General features: G+C 36.8%; 1 long non-coding RNA gene across 2 annotated transcripts in view; it reads left to right on the top strand.

Moving 5' to 3' along the window:
• Window positions 1-427: 427 nt before the first annotated feature.
• LOC104862583 overlaps window positions 428-17336 on the top strand; it is a 156425-nt gene continuing 139516 nt past the window's right edge. The window contains exons 1-3 of one of the 2 annotated variants that reach the window (XR_780371.2): window positions 428-506; window positions 3946-3991; window positions 4153-4308. This is a non-coding gene — a long non-coding RNA (uncharacterized LOC104862583). Of the gene's footprint in view, window positions 507-3945; window positions 3992-4152; window positions 4309-17336 lie in introns of those variants that run through there. The other variant, XR_780372.3, reaches the window with a different exon arrangement.

Genomic DNA, 17336 nt, shown 5'->3' with positions numbered 1-17336 from the left:
AGTGAAATGGAAAATGGGACAATTTGGATTTTCTTTCAGTTCTTGGTGATGGGTTAGTTCTAGAATTCAATAGATGGTCAGGAAAAGGAGACATATTTTAAATAAATTGGGTTTTCAGTAACAGAAAACAACTCCACTTACTTAGGCAAATACTGGGAATTTATTATGTAAATAGAGACTGGGCACCTGAAAGCAACAGTGCAGCCAGTCTTTGAGAAAGGATTAAAATAGTACTAGGAAAGGCAGGAAAGCCAGAAAGTACACTTTCTCCAACATTTTGATCGTGGTACACATGACTGGGATGCACTTTTCTGAGGCGATTGTTATGCTTCTAGTAGATGTGAAGAATAACTGGACTTGGTAATCATCTCAATTGAAATTCTTGGACTCGATGTGTTCTGATCTAATCATTTTCTTCTCTTGGACAGGGATAAGCTAGGAGGAGAAGTAAACAGTGAAGACCAACCAGTTGGGGACTTCCTCCAGTGAGCAGGCTCCAAAGAGAAGTAAGTCAGCTAAGTAGAGAAGGTATCCAAGAGAAGTAGTTCAGACTTTGAAATTGGATTAAACACAACGATGTGACAGAATAGGGAAAAGTGAGACACAAAAATAAGAGAAAGAAACTAATGTCAATAGAGGTAAAAGCCATTTTTTTCATCAACACAGATTAGGGTCAGTCATTCTTCAACTCCTCAGTGAAAGTATTTCCTATCCTTTGCCAATGCGGAAAGGGAGTGCTATGAGAATTTCACTCCCTCGCAAAGCCCTTCCTGACATCACTCCTCACTGATACCCTTAACCTCTAAACTTCTGCACTGCTTTTAACGTGTATTTCACTGAACTCTTGTTAATACAACTATTTTATTTTTAAGTGTTATTCAGTTAAATGTTACATTTCCTTAAAAGTCTTCCTGTCACAAAATAGTTGGGGAATATGTATATTCTCAGTCTGGCTTCAGGGAGATTATGTACACAAACACCTAGAGCAGCAATTCATCTGAATGTTGGGTTAACTGAAGGCTAAATCCTTTATTCACATTTCAGTGTCTGTTCTGGTCTGCAAAGTCAAAAAATTGTGTCTTGAACTCTCAGACACTTTGTGATCCTAACATTCTCTGATCCCAAGGTCCAGATATCAGCTCTCCCTAGTGAAAACTTTGTGAAAAGTCAGGACCAGTGGGGGACTTGTGACAGTTTTAGCCTGCAGGTGTTGCTGTAGTGTAAGAAGTATTAAGAGATGGTGAGGAACACATCAAACAATAGTGAGAAAAAGATGTTTTTAGCATTCTGTTTATATCTCACATGTGAGAGCAGGTTTCCCCTTCTCCACCATCTCTCTGTGAAAGGACTGGGGTCGATTTCCCGAACAGGGCAAAAAGCAGAGGGTGTGTATTCTCGCCAGCTGGACCTTGATATCTGAAAGGATGTCCTGTTTACATTTGGCACAAGAGCTCAGCAATTGCACTCCTTGAATGCCCACAGAATGGGATAAAACTCAAAATGAATTTTCACACAAGTTTAAAAAATAACACTCAGCTGACCCTGTCATCATACCACCTGGGACTGGTTTACCAAAAGCCTATATTTCAAAGGAATGCTTACTAAGAAGGGTGAGGCCATGGTATCCATGGAATGCATCTTATTAGCGGTTTGGAGGATTTTCCCTATCCTTTTTCTTTCTCTTCCCCTTCCCTTTGCTCCCCCAACAACCACCCCTTTTTCTTTGTCATTTTTTTGAACAAAGAGTAAAAGGAGAGGCAGAAGCTTGGTCAATAGCCAGACTCATTTCATAAAATAACCTGTGTAGGTAACCAAATATTGTACAGTGTAATATTATTACAGCTAGGCAATCAGTAAAGAGAAAATTAACAAAGCAAGTATATTTCGGGCCAGCGAAGTTTCATTTTTTTTAAAAAAAGCTTCCTAGTTAAAGCAATAATTTATTTTTAAGAGACGGTATAGGAGGTTGTGGGGATAAGAGCCAGAACTGAGAAGAGAAAGAAATGAACTAGAAAACCAGCTTCTGGGGAGAAATCATTCTGAGAGACAGAAGCTCTTGGACACCTGAATTTGGCTGTCCTGGTGGTTAAAGCAATGTGACAGTTGGTCTGTTTGTTAGCTACAAATCTTTGTTATGCAAAGACATTTTCTTGTGATGTCTTCTCAAGGGGCTCTTGTCTTCCTGACACTTCCTCTGACTCCCTGTTGGGCTTGCAGTTAGTACTAAATACTGTCCTCCTTTGTTATTGGCTAACATTCCATCTTACATGCAATCTTATATGCCAATATGGTTCCAGGAATATAAATTTTGTCTCCTCAATGAGATTGTAAGGTTTCTCACCACAAGTTCATTTTTTAGTCATTATGATAGCAACACAGAGATTCATCAGAAAAGATCAGAATAACCCAGAGGTTTCTAAATTTTGGCCTTTCCCAAATAATTTTCACATCATATCATGATTTCTTTGTTTATTCTATGTTACACATGCAAAAGGAGCCTTGAATTTCAAATTGTGTTTATTTGAGGATGCCAGTACCTCTCTTACAAGCGGTAGAGCCAGGATTTGCAATTGAATAGCCAAATAAATGAAGACCAGGTACTCATAACCCACCATTTATCTTGGGTTTGCAAGACAACTGCATTTATTTCAATCTATGTGTGAGAGAACGTGCCTAGCAATCAGGTCAGCACTGTGAACATTGCACTGTATTTATCTTTAGTCTCTAAACATTGTGTGTAATCAAGGAAGTGAGATGGAGTAATAAAAAACCATTATAGAGTTCTGAAAGCCCTCAATTTCATATTTACATCTTGGAACCAGTTCATTCTGACTTCATAACTCCTTAATTAGAGGCACAGTCATTTTCTTTTCTGTAGGGCATTTTTTCACCCTCACAATACAAGCATACATTTGGTAACTAATACCAGCAATTAGCCTCATCTGCTATGTAAATGAGTGTAATTGCAATTAAATACTTTAGTAGGCCCAAAGGGAAAACATGCAATCATTACAAAGTAAGTTGGAGAGCATGGTTAAGGGACATTTAGAAGTGTTAGCAGAAGTGCCTTTCCCCTGTGGTGTCAGGAGTCTTTTCTATGGTGAATTATTTCAGTAGGACCTGGAACTTGACTTGCATTCCTTGTTCTATTTTCCCACAGAGCAAGGAGAAAACTGTTCTTTTCAGCAATTTTAAGAGTTGATTGGTTTGGGTAAAAAAATCAATTTGGGGAATTTGTTTCTCTTCAGCATAGATGAAGGGTTCTAAAACAGCAACTTCTGTTGTACATGCTAATACACAAATATGTTTTTTAAAATTACAAAATATCAACATATAATGATTAGTAGATTTTAAGGTTGAGAACTGTTGAAAGAATACAGTACTCATGGAAGAGAGAGGTACCCTACTAGGGAGTCAAGCGGCATCTAGTACCAGCCAGTAGCACACAGTGGCTTAGAGACTCTGAGACCAGGATGGGAGCTTCCCACCCTCACTAGCTGAATGTACTGTACTTGCAAAAGTCATATGCATAAGTTTCCATTTATACGTAAGGTTGCTACAAGAATGAAATTTTTTCATGACACAAAATACCTAGAATACAGCCTGGCACAGAGTAAGTACTCAATAAATGCATATTGAAAGATCTGTTGTCCTTCCATTCCTGAATGCAAATTTTCTTCTTGGATAAAGCCAGACCTCAGAATAATGCACCTAAATAGAATACTTTTGGTCTCTAGTAAGTCTATTATACTTTAGCATTATGCACTAAGGCTTCTTTGAAGGACACGAATCCCATGAAACTTACTATCTAAGGCTTGTATCTAACCTAGGGGTGACTTACACTGTAATGCGGGGATGTCTTAAGAATGATCTAGGTTAAAAACTTGTTTGTGTCAATGGACAGTCAGTTTTATGTAACATATCATTTTATTTTCTGATTTCTAGAATTTTAAGAGACAAATTTGTGGACAGCTTATCGTTAGTCATTTAGGTAAGTTTCTGTTATACTTGGGAGTAATGTCGCATACTTTTGTTTGCCTCTCTGCTATGGTTTAGATCTAGATGTCCCCTAAGGCTGCTTGTACTCGTAGACTGGGCTTTTGGAAGGTGACTGGATCATGGATGTATGATACTGGATTAATTCACTGATAGGTTTATAGCTGGATTGGTTTGGAGAGGTGAAGCCTGGTAGGAAGAGGAAGGACACTGTGGGTGTTACCTGGAAAAATGTATCCCTGCCTATCCCTTCATGGCTCGTGTTTCCTGTTGCCATGTCATGAGCTGTTTCTCCTCTGCCTGTCTGCTATGCCCCGCTGTCTTGGAGCCAGCCAACTATGGACTGAAACCTCTACAAACTGTGAGCCAAATAGACCTTTCCTCCTTTAACTTGTGGGTATTGGGTATTTTGTTTTAGCAACAAAAAAGTCACAAAACACCCTCCTTATTTTTACAAACATCCATTTCCTTATTTGTAAAAACACTTTACTGTAGGCATCGTGTGACCCCCTTCAAACATTCTTGTATAACTTTGGGCCATTTAGGGATTAATTTTACCTCTTTGGGATGCAGTTTCTTATCTTTACCCAAATACAAAGTTTGGTCTGAACTTCACATTTCCTTCCAGCTTCAAAATTCTAATCCTTAATTGAAAGAAGTTTCTGTTGTAGTGTTGGAAATGGCAGCCTGTTTAAATGAAAGGAATGCTCCTTAGAATGATACATAATGTCTTTATCAGAGCCAGAGGTTGTGAAAATCTTTTAGGCCTTCTAACATTGGAACTCTGGTTTTTCTCTGATTACAAATGATTCTGCACACTCCCGTGGAAGTGGGCAAAGCATTCTAGCCCATAGTTTCTTCTGTATGCAAGGCAAAGGGAATAGTAGAACTGCAAAGAATAAAGAAAATAAGGGAAGACGGTAAGCCTCTTTTGCCACTTTAGATAGGAAGGGAAAATCTAAAGTTCTTATCTTCTCTTGTTCACCACATTTAAGAGCTATAAGGCGAGCTTCAAAGGCTTAGCACTGTCCACTTACCGAAATATGTTATCAGAAAAAAGACTGCCAGATGTTTAGCAATCAAATGTGGTGCAGAACAGAACTTTAATGGAAAACAGAAGGGCATTCTGTTTCCCTCCCACTGTGCTATCTATCAGAGAGACTTTCAGAAGCCCACTTGCCTTGCCTTCTTTGAAAAGCACACTTTCTGAAGTACTATAATTTCACCCATTTATATAATAATAGGAATCTTTGTGTAGACTCATGAAATAAGTAACTTTGCATCCTTCTGGATGGAGTTTCTAAAGTCTATATTTTCTAGAATTAGGACCACCACGGATAGCAATTAATCAAACATAAATAGGATCATTTAGTACTAAAACTGCCCAAAGGAGTCCAATCCTATTTTCCCTGCTTATATATGGTCAGCTCCCTTGGGACTTCAGATTTAATTCTTCATTTTGTTTGTTTGTTTGTTTGTTTGTTTGAGACAGGGTCTCACTATGTTGTTCAGACTGCTCTGGAACTCACTATGTAGCCCAGGCTGGTCTCAAACTCACAGCAATCCGCCTGCCTCGCAAGCACCAGGTCAATCCTCGGTACAAAAACAAAACAAACAACAAAAAAACCCATCAGAATGGGAAATTTTTTTTGCCAGTTATCCCTCAGACAGAAGACTAATCCTTACAATATAAAAGACCTCAAGAAACTAAGACCCACAAAATAAAAAAAAAAAACAATCCAAAATATAGGCAAGTGAAATGAATAGACAATTCACAGAAGCACAAATGGCCAATAAATACATGAAAAAAAAAATGTTCAAAGTTTCTGGCCATTAGAAAAATGCAAATTAAAACAATACTTATGTTCTATCTTACCTAAAAAATCATGGCCATTATCAGAAATCAGTCACAAGTGCTGGCAAAGCTGAGGGGAAAAATGAATGCTTCTACTATGTTGGTGGGAAGGCGAACTAGTGGAACCACTATGGAACTCAATATGGAGAGTCCTCCAAGCAAACACACAAACAACAAAGCAAAACAAAACAAAACTAGAAATTCCATTTGGCCAAGTTATTATTCTTTTTTCCTGAAACAATTAAGGACCTCATATTAGAGTGATGTGTGGATACTCATTTTTAAATCAGCACAATTTATAATTGCTAAATCTTGGGAGCAGCATGTAAGTCCATCAACAGATGAATGGATAAAGAAAATACAGTATTTACACACAATAGAGTACTACTTTGCTGTAAATAAAGATAAACTCGAGTTATTTGTAGGAAAATGGATGAACTTTGAGACCATGATGTTAAGTAAAATAAATCAGACCCACAAGGTGAAATATGGCATGGTTCTCTTTTATACGAAAAAATCTAAATTATAAAAAAAGAGCAAAATAAAAGATAGATAATAGGCAGTGAGGAGACTGATCTTTCTTGAGTAGATGGGGGTCAAGAAATGGATAGAAGGGAAGAGAGGGAAAGGAACAAAAAAAATAATTTAGACGTGTTCTGTACACGAACCAATGCCCCTCAAGGAATGTAAACATTGTACAGTGCAAACATGAACTAATAAAAATAAATAAATAAGCAAATAAAGTGAGGGAAAAAGAATGAAAAATTTACTGTTTTCCCTTCATTAATATACCTTTCAAAAAAGAAATGTGAATTGTTTTTCTGCTAATCTGAAACTGAGACAGTTTGAGTTGATCACTTTGACGATGAAGAAGATATTGCCCCAAACACCATAAATTATAGGAAAATGAATACATATTGAGGATATACTCCTAAGTGAAATAAATTCACACATGTGTAAATACCGAACAGTTTCTCTGGTGTGAATAAACTATAATAGTACATAAGATCCTAATGATATAATGGACAATGTGAAATAGGAAGAAAGGGGCTAAAGGTACAGGAAAAGTGGAAAGGGTAAGGGAAAGCTAATACGGGAAAAGAAAAATATGAGAAAATGAAGAAATAGAAATGAAGTGTTTGTAAAGGGGGAGGAGAAGAAGGGGTGAAGGGAGGGCAGGGTCAAGGGGAAAAAACCAAGACCTGTCATGTAAGGTACAAGATCCCAATAATGAATGTAACTGTACTATATACCTAAATTGTACCAATAAACTCAATGAGGAAAAAAAAAACACCATAAATTATCTGAAATGATGAAGGTATGAAGGATCTGATCCTCCTAGCTTCAGGAGACAGAAAGTTGTTTAGCTTTGAAAACAGCCATTTGCTTAAAATTGACTGTCATATTTTTAAGGAGTTTGCCTCATACCCCAAATACATTCTTTACAAACACATAGTGAAGTGCCTATCCCTGGGGTATAAAATAACTCCAATACATCTGACTGTACTGAAGCCATGCACAATTTGAAAAATACGATGTTAGTGGCCATCTTCTCTAGAAACTAGGCATTCTGACCCTCTCATAAAAAACAAAGAGATAAAATTAAATAAATGGAAATTCAGATGTTAAAATAAAATAATCACAGATTTGCCACTCCTTTTAACTTTTTTGGAATTTAATCTTCACATCTAGCATAACTCAGAAGTAAAAATCTTGATATAATTGCAATTTATAAGATGTTTTATTGAGTAGATGTTACCATATTAAGACACAGTTCCCAGTTTCAGTGATCGCACATCTCACGATACTACTTTCATTACCATGCCTATTTTGTTCTCCCGATGTTTAGCAAGCAGATAACATTAAAAGAATAAGCAATGGATCTTGGATTGGCTGCTATTCAGCTCTACACAGAGTTTCTCCTTAGCAGACCCATAAGCATTTTCATACTTGATTGACAAATGGTGTTTGGAAAGAGAAACTGTACCAAAAGTAATAAAAGTATCTTAGTTTATAGCCTAACTGAAAAAGTGAGAAAGTCTTAGACCCCATTTCCACTTCTCTGGGCAAGATAGATCACTAAGACTACACTGCGATTTACTTGGTGTTTAGTGGCTCTTGAGGTTAAGGTCAACAGCCATATGACTATTCCTGCCTTTTAAAAAAATTCTTTTACTAACAATGCTCTTTCCTTCATAGGTTGCCTGTAAAGGTCTTTAAGCACAAGCATGTTCTCTGTAAATGTGTCTTTTTTGTCACACTGAAAAAAGAGTGTCTCAAAGAGAAGACAAGCTTTTGGCCTGATCTTAACTTCAGCTAAGTTCGTAGCTATGTTCCTAAACAACAGATTTTACATTGGGCTGCACAGGAATCGCTTATTTTAATCACTCCAAGAAGGGCTTGACTGTTGGGGAAATGTTTACTACATATCTGTTACTTTTGATCTATTATTCTCAACTTCTATATTTGCTTTTTTTTCTTATATAAAAGTCGTGGCAAATTCCCCAAATAAGTATATATTTTAAAAGGTTACTAACTTATAAAGGATAAAGTGAGGTTGAAAATTGTGTTTCATTTTATGGAATTATTTATTAGTAATATATTTTAAATGATTATTTTAGAAAAAAATAAATCTAGGATGTTACAGACATGAGTTGATAATAGAACTTATCACTGAAAAAGTGATGTTTATCTAATGAAAGACAAATATACTTTAAGTCATCTCAACTGTATGTTCTGAGGTATGGTAGTTTATTTAGATCAACATTTTATATGTCTGAAATTTTGAATTACTTAACGATTCCTGCAGGGGCAGTTCCTGCTTAGCAAGCACAGAAATCAAGACCAATCATAGGAACGAAAACACATTCCACAAAAATTTATAAAAATTCTTTAGTGTGTAAACTATACCTTTAGGGTATAACTCTAAACTATAACATTGAATCTCATTTCTTTGATTTTTTGGCTCCTGTATCAGAAATGCTTGATTTAAGGGTATGAAGGAGATGGAAATAAAACAGACTGGAATGTGAGGCCTTAATTAGGGACACAGACATTCTGAACTGCGATTGTTCAGAGGATTTGAAGAGGACTGAGTAGGCCCATCACCACAAGAAAAATGAGAACCTATTCCCTACTGATGAGTGGGTAATATTATTTGCTTCAAACCACAAGGAAGCAAGTGTTTATTGGGCAAGGAAGGGAGGTTATAGTGATGGTACTGGATGGTTAGAGGCAGAATATAAAGTCCTTTGTGTCATTAACAACCAAAAGGATAATTTTTAATCTGGTCTGATACAAAGAACAATTAAAAGGTTAAAGCAATTCCATTAAATTTTTATTCATTATGTTTCTCCAGTTATGCCATACCTTAACAAGTCAGTAGTTGCTATTTGAATGCCCACTGTGGACCCTGTGCTGTTACAGGAAGTCACAGAGCTGGTCTTCAAGCTCTGTGTCCCAAAGTTCTTACCTGATGTTTATGAAAGGCTTTTTTTTTTTTTTTTTTTTTTTTTTTTTTTAGACAGGATCTCACTATGTAGTTGAGACTGAACTGGAACTCACTATGTAGCCCAGGCAGGTCTCAAACTCACAGCGATCCTCCTGCCTCAGCCTCCAGAGTGCTGGGATTACAGGCGTGCACCACCGTGCCCAGTTTGAAAGGCTTTTGTTGTATGTGGAATATTATAGGCATTGGTAGATTTGTTCAATAAAACAATGAAAAAATAATGAAATAATGTGCAAGATGAAGTCCCTGTCCACAAGGAGTCTAGTGATTATAAAAGCATTCATAGAACCTTGCACAATTCACAAAATCTATTGACGTACATTATTATGTTATTATATATAGGTCAGTGGTTTCAATCCTTTGTTTCAAGCTACCTGAATGGGATATGTGATACTTTTTCTTATATGCATAAATGTTTGTAACCCAACCTGCCTTTTGAAATGGAATCTTTCTGGGAAGTGGTGGAGATGGTTGAGGAAAAAAGTATCAGAACTCCTCAGGAGATCCTGGCACCAGCATGTACATTAACAAAGGATGCTATAGCAAACAGAACATGATGCTGCCTCTGGAATGAGACTGGGTTTGAAGCCTGGCTGTAGCCATTTCTAGTTCTGTAACTTGGAGATTATGTACCCTCAATTTCCTTATCCATAAGATGGGAAATATAACTAACTATTCTTGTAGGACTGTTGAACAGATTCAAAGAGAGGATCTGTGTAAAGTGCCTGTCTCAGGGTTTGCTCAGAGTAAGCTCTCATTATTTTTTCAGAGATTGCTAACCGTTAGGACCTGTGGCCTGTTTCATTTTCAGTGGTAGACTTAGACCAAACAACCACATTATTATCTTCTCTTTGGGGTAAGGCTGACGTGCCATTTTCTCTCAGCTGTTCACCACAAGTTAGTCTGATAAGCTCAATGCTCCTAAATCCCAGCCAGGACATTTGGCAAGGCTAGGATAAAAAAGATAGTGGCTTTTCCAGTCCCCATTGAACTTCTGTCCAGGATGAACATACTCGTGTGGTTTCAGGATTCCCAGCTGGGCCCAGCCTGGAAACCAGAAGTAAAAGTTATCTAAATAGCGATATTCTCAGGAACTACATGAAATACTGATGGGATCTAGTTTCAAAGGTCAACAGAGGTTCAAAGGGCGAGTAAAGAATGGCCCTTTAAGGGTTGCTGGGTGAGGGCCCTGCATTTTGCCCAGAGGAGAAAATTTTGCTGTAGAGAGAAAGGTTTTTACTAAAGTAAGTGGCCAAGAGAGCAGGTAATTTTAAATTAATGATAAACTATAATGTCAGTTCCTAAGATAAACAAAGTAAGCAGCTATTACAGATTGAAGTTTATCAAAGTGTGATAGGAAGGTCAGGCAAGACAAATGCAGAGACTGGGATGCTGAGCAGGCTCGTGACTGTTATATAACCAACATCGTTGCTAAATTTAAACACTGCCTGCCTTCTCTGGAGGTGTGTGGGTGGAGAGGTGAAGGGACAGATTGAAAACAATGGCCTTTATTTTCATAATGCACTGTAATTTTAAGCTAGGGCTGCATGAGAATGTCACGCTAACTACAGTTTTTGGCAGTTCTGTACCTTTTTGAACTGAGGCTACCCTTAGACCCCTGAAACGCCTTTGTTTTTCTGTCAAACTACTATATCCAGTGCATTTTCCTCTGGCCTCCCTGGAAGTGGAATTGTCTGGGCCTTTCCCCTTTAGAAGCAAAACATAAACATAAGGGCATTAAAATGGAAACAGGATCTTGGTTCTCACTGTTTCACCAGGCTCCTTAGGACTGACCTCTGACCCTCATTAAGATCCCATGGACTGTCTGGGCATCTGGGCTGTGTAGCTCCCTGTGGGAATTTTTTTGTTGTTATGATTGTTGTTTTCCTCCTCCTGGATTATTTTGGCTTAACCTGGGGCTATGATGTAAAATAAGCCACTTTCAAGAGCTTTCCCTGACTTTGTTTGGGGACAAGGTTAGAGGATGGACTTTTACTACTGCTGCTGTCAGTTCAAAAAATACCTTTTCGAGTTGTCATCTAAAATTCATGGAAAAAAGTTTTTTAGAAAAGCATGTCTTCCATCCATTGACATCGAGGAGAGGTGAATTCTGATACACGAAAACTCATAGAAACTTTGAGGCTATTGAATCTTAATGACTTTTCACTCAGATTTTTTTTTAAGTAAATCTCTGTATCAGATGCTTCTTGCACATTTTCTTCAGTTACATTGTATTACATCACACTTTCATTAAGAAGATACCTTTGTTGATCATTCTATGGAAAAGACCTCAGATTGGCTTTTCTTTGTTCGTTTTGAGCAGTTTGAGAGGCTGCAGTCCAGAAATATAATGGGAAGGCAATTTTAAGCACTGTAGTTGAGTATCTAACTTATGTATTCACTTAGGTTTGATTAATAGAAGATGTAGAAAATTGCAATATAAGTAAAAAGCAGTCCTCCAGGATGAGGTAGAAGATCTTTCTCTCTTTAGTTGAATACTCCTTTGCCCCTCTTGGGGCTATGAACTGCTGTTTGTCAAGGGCCAACTTTCATCGTAAGTCTTTCTCCTGTATAGTAGATTTTCTAAAGGCTCAATTTCAGTTTATATAGAAAAGAGCAATTATTATGAAAACGGAATCAGAGAAGGTAGACAAGTTGTCTTATAAGTATTTTAAATATTGGTTCTAAGATATTAACAGTGGCAAACAATTAATCTTTGTAATTATTTTTCCCTCATGAAAAAAATCAATGCAGTTATTCTCTGTAGAGCACATGGAATTCTTATTTTGAAGTAGGAAAACCTGAGACTTGAGAGAATAAGCTTCCCAAGGTCACTCAGCAAGTCTTATTGTATATTAGCCTTTAATACTGTATCTGTAATAAAGATCAAACAACCCTTGCCCACCCTTAGAAAAGAGTAATAAATAAATAATAAGCCAAGAAACTAGGGATACATATATGTGACCTTTCAAAATCTCTACACACAAATTCTTTTCAGGAAGCCCTTTCTTACTGGATGGACGTTTGTGAAACAGTCAACTTCTTCCTAATGGCATTTAATTTAGCTTTAATTTTATTTTAGTACTTATCCTTCTAGAAGGCCTATTGCCTCTAATCTCTACCTTACACCAATTGTAGTTATTTATTGGATGAGTATCTAGAGGAGAAGCAAGTGGAGAGTATATGGTTGCAAAATTAAATCCCTGAGAAATACCATGACAGGGTCTTGTTGCATCATGCCATTCTTTATCCTTGCTTTGTGCCACTCTATGGTTAGAACCTTAAAAAAAAAATGACCTAAGTGAAATAAGTAAGTCACACATATGTAAATACCGAATAGTTTCTGTGGTGTAAAAAAAAAATGAAACATGAAACATGAAAAAGCCAAAGAATACTTAGGAAAAGATATACCAACCGAAAGGACGTTTTCTAGGTATGTAAATACCGAAGTTTCTGTGGTGTGAAAAAAAAATGAAACATGAAACATGAAAAAGCCAAAGAATACTTAGGAAAAGATATACCAGCCGAAAGGATGTTTTCTAGGTGTTCACCTGCTCCTAAACTATGTCAATAAGGAAGCTTTGGTAGGTTATATAGGATTTCCATTTTCTTTTCATTACCTTTTTTGTTTTCAGTTCAAGAAAGCCTAACATACTGCTCCAGAAAAAAAAATGAAACATGAAACATGAAAAAGCCAAAGAATACTTAGGAAAAGATATACCAGCCGAAAGGATGTTTTCTAGGTGTTCACCTGCTCCTAAACTATGTCAATAAGGAAGCTTTGGTAGGTTATATAGGATTTCCATTTTCTTTTCATTACCTTTTTTGTTTTCAGTTCAAGAAAGCCTAACATACTGCTCCACAAGAGTAGGCAGTCAGTACAGGTCCATTGATTGTTATAATGCGATATAAATCAGGGGCACAATAAATTATTTGGTCACATACATGATTAATACAGTCTTCTCCTCTGTGGGGAGATGCGATGGAGTTAGAAGATGGCTATGTCTGTGTAGCCTGTGTACCCCAATTTACAGAGCTCCAAGTGAGAAACACGGGCTGACATGGCTAAGCTGAGTTACTTCTTTTTAATAACAGCAACTTGTATATGTACAACTTCTTGGATTTACAAATTTTTATCTGTTATCTCATTTGTTTGGTGATTCAGTATATACTAATTCAGTTTCATGGCCAAGAAAAGTGAAGCTCACTGTAATTAAGTGATCTGTCCTTATTTACATCTCATAATCAATTGCACCTTGAACCAAGTGTCTACTTTTTCTTTTACTTGTGTCTCTCACACTTTTTTTCAATCCATCACGCTGCTGCTCCCATTCCATGAAGCTAACACTGCAGGACTCACAGTTTGACTTTTTCTGTAACGGCAGCCTGCCTCAGTGATAGTTGTGAATACTATCGATGAAGAAAGTCCCACCACTGCAAATCTCCCCATGTCTTCTAGCATAAACAAAATTATATGCTGAAATAAGAGGAGTTTAAGAACTGAAAGTTTCAAGAGTTGCATGTAGCGCAAACATCAAACCCTCAACATACAGAGCTGTTATTCTTACTTCATCTGATCAGTGTCAATCCTGCTTAGCCCAAGAGGAAATATAGAGTAAGGTTCAGAGTCAACTGGCTCCCAGAGGGAAAGATTGGTACATTCTTCTCTTTTTTCCTCAGAGTCTGAAGGGTATATTAGTAGAAACTTTCTAAGGGAACGGAAAGTCCAACAATTAAGAAATTGTCATAGAAAGATAAGCTAGTAATAATACAGAATCAATGGTCCTTGCCAAAATATGATTTCAGAGCAATATTCTATCGCAAATATTAAAAACGAACTCCAACCAAGCCGTGCGAAATTCTTGCTGGACCAACTCCTTTCCCTCTACTCCAAACACCACTACCACGTGGCATCATCTTGTGTGAAGGACTTCCTATTTTGTTTTGTTTATAAGCCCTGGTGTGATTTTAGTTAGTTTAGCCTTCATAATTCCAAATCTCATGTGAAGCATAGTAGTTGTGACTCGGAGAGTCTTCCCACTGAATGCTACTATACTGTCCATCCCTAGCTTCACAGACCCACTCTTCCAGATGTAGAAGATAGAGATCACTACCATCCATAAATTTTATATGCATTAAAGGTAGTTTTCCTCTCTTGTAATCATTATTAATATTTGATGGCCGTAGTATTATTCTTTATCGATAATTTTATGGATCATAGTTAATTTAGAAAGAAAAAAATCAGAAGTGTAATGCAAAGTAGTACAGCTCCACTTTAAAAGTGACCTTGTCAAAGAGATGCATTTTTACTTCAATTAAATTCAAAGTCAGTCAGTCCCACAGGTAATGTTAGCAATTATAAGAATATATTGCGCAAGTGACCTTGTCAAAGAGATGCATTTTTACTTCAGTTAAATTCAAAGTCAGTCAGTCCCACAGGTAATGTTAGCAATTATAAGAATACTTTGCAAAAGGAGTTAAAAAACACTCAGAGAACTTTTATGTGATACTAGTTTTTAAAGCAAGAATGACTTTCTTCCAGAACTTCAATTCTTTATGAGATCATTTTGGAGTGTACTGTTACATAAAACATGAGGTCAGTAACTAAGCCTAATTAAATTTTAGTAGGAGCAAAAGTCACCAAAAGGTTTTTGCATTCATCCTACCAATTCTAAAACAGTGATAAAATACACCATTAATAGCCTTAGAATTGCTAATTATTTCAACATGAATAGCGTTATCAACGCTGTCAGTTTAATTTAATACACTCAGGAGAATTCCTGCAGAATGCATGATTTCTCTATTATTTCTTCGTTTTCACAACCACTAAAACCTATAAATTCTCCTTTTCTTAGAGAGAGAGAGAGACAGAGAGAGAAAGAGAGAGAGAGAGAGAGAGAAAATAAGAGAGAGGACAGAGATCTTGTATAGACCATTCTCCTGTTTTGAGGAATGCTGTAGTTGTTATTTTAAACCTAAAACCTATAAATTCTCCTTTTCTTAGAGAGAGAGAGAGACAGAGAAAGAGAGAGAGAGAGCAAGAGAGAGAGAGAAAATAAGACAGAGGACAGAGATCTTGTATAGACCATTCTCCTGTTTTGAGGAATGCTGTAGTTGTTATTTTAAAAGAAATGGTAAATAAAAGCAAGATGGAAACTCAAAAAATGAGTGCGGTTCATGTTTAATTCTGTGACCTATTATGAAGTAAAATTTTCCTAACTCCCAAATAATTAAAATGTTCATGCCCTGTACTGATTTTTTAGCCTTCCCACTTAGAAAACAATCTTAGTTTGAGACTCTTTTTGGAAGGAAGTTAAAATGAAGGCATTTAGATGGCAGTAGCAACTACAACTTTTTCATGAGCAGAGGGAGAGTTATTTTTTTTTCTTTAAAACATTAATTCAGTGATAACTAATTGGAATGCACTCAGGCCCTAAAATCAGGGATCTCAGTGCTGGTAAAAATCTTCATGATAATATAATACTCTAAACTTCTAGTACATATATTTCCTCTATAACATCCCTGTAAAATGATTGTCCAATCTTGGTTTTCTTTCATCTCTGGTGGCAAGAAACTTACAAACTTTCAGAACATTCTAATTGTTTGAAAATTTTTCTTCACAACAGTGTTCTCATCCCTGCATTTTCATTTATTTCTGGTTTAGTGTCCCAAATGTGATCACTGGACAGGATTTCAGTTGATATATAGGAAAACATCTTTTGACATTAGTGAAAATATATGTTCAGTTTACATTCAAAAATATAATAGTAAACCAAATTCATTATTTCACAGACTATCATTGCTTAGGATGAAGTAAAAGGGTTAAAAAAGAGTCTGTATAAGTCTGAGTTGAGGTAATCATTAGTTAATGAAAACGGCTGAAGTTGGAAGGCACCCCTCTGCGAATGGTGGGACTGTGCTGTCATAAGACTTGTCAGGAAAGAATATGTAAATGCAGCAGGTGTAGACACAGCATAGGAGGTTATTACAATAATGGGGCAGACATAACCAAGGGCTGGACTGTGGTGAAGGCACCAGAGATATTGGAAGAGAAGTGTGGTAGTGGGGAGCCATGGAAAGAACACTGCTCTGCATGTCTGAAGATTTAGATCTTAGTCTTACCTCTTCTCCAATTTGCCCTTCTCTTACTTATCTGCGCCTCGCATTTCTTCATTTGTAGAGTGGGAATGGTTACCTATTTGATCACCAACTCTCCTTTCAGCTTGGTCACATAACATTCATTCTGAAGGTGTGGTTTGACATAAGAATGGAAGTATGAGGAGTGTGAAAACAGATTCGACAATAGCAATGAGATTTAAAGAACAGGTAACTAGTTTCATTTATAGAAGTAAGGGAGTCAAGGGGTAGGATGGTTTTGAATCAGTGGACAAAGAAATGTTGGTTTTGTTTGTTACAGTGGAGATTCCAATAACTTTTTTTGATATCTAATGAATTTTTGGAAACGGGAAAAAGTGAGACTCCATTTTCTCATCTGTGAAATATAAACGAGGTTATAATATATAGATTTGGGGGTATTTGCAGATAGTAGATGAAAACATGAAGGAGAAGACAATCAATAAATGAAGGGAAAAAAATCACAGAACTTACATGCATGGAGGGGCTAGTATATATCACACATGTTATTACTGTTTTTTTGTCTTTTGTGGGGGCACTGGGGACTGAACTCGAGTCCTTTCACTTGCAAGGTAGGCAGCAGAACCACTGAGCTAAATCCCTGGCCCACCACACATGTTATTTACATGATCTTTTCTAAACCTCGTAAAAATCTTGTGAATGTGTGTAATTCTCTTCCTAATACATATTGGATAAATGCTACTCAGCAAGGCCTAAGACTGTACAAGAGTTAACAAATTTTTTAGTTTTGAACCTAACTGCCTGACTTCCAAATCTATACGACACAAGTCCTATGAGGACAGGTACACATGAAATACAGACAATGAGGGGAAGAGAGTGGGC

The sequence above is a fragment of the Fukomys damarensis genome, unplaced genomic scaffold (assembly GCF_012274545.1).
Source record: "Fukomys damarensis isolate Sample0158 unplaced genomic scaffold, DMR_v1.0_HiC HiC_scaffold_17, whole genome shotgun sequence".
Taxonomy (NCBI): domain Eukaryota; kingdom Metazoa; phylum Chordata; class Mammalia; order Rodentia; family Bathyergidae; genus Fukomys; species Fukomys damarensis.
The sequence above is the reverse complement of the archived record's forward strand: the minus strand, read 5'-3'. Positions and strand labels throughout refer to the sequence as shown.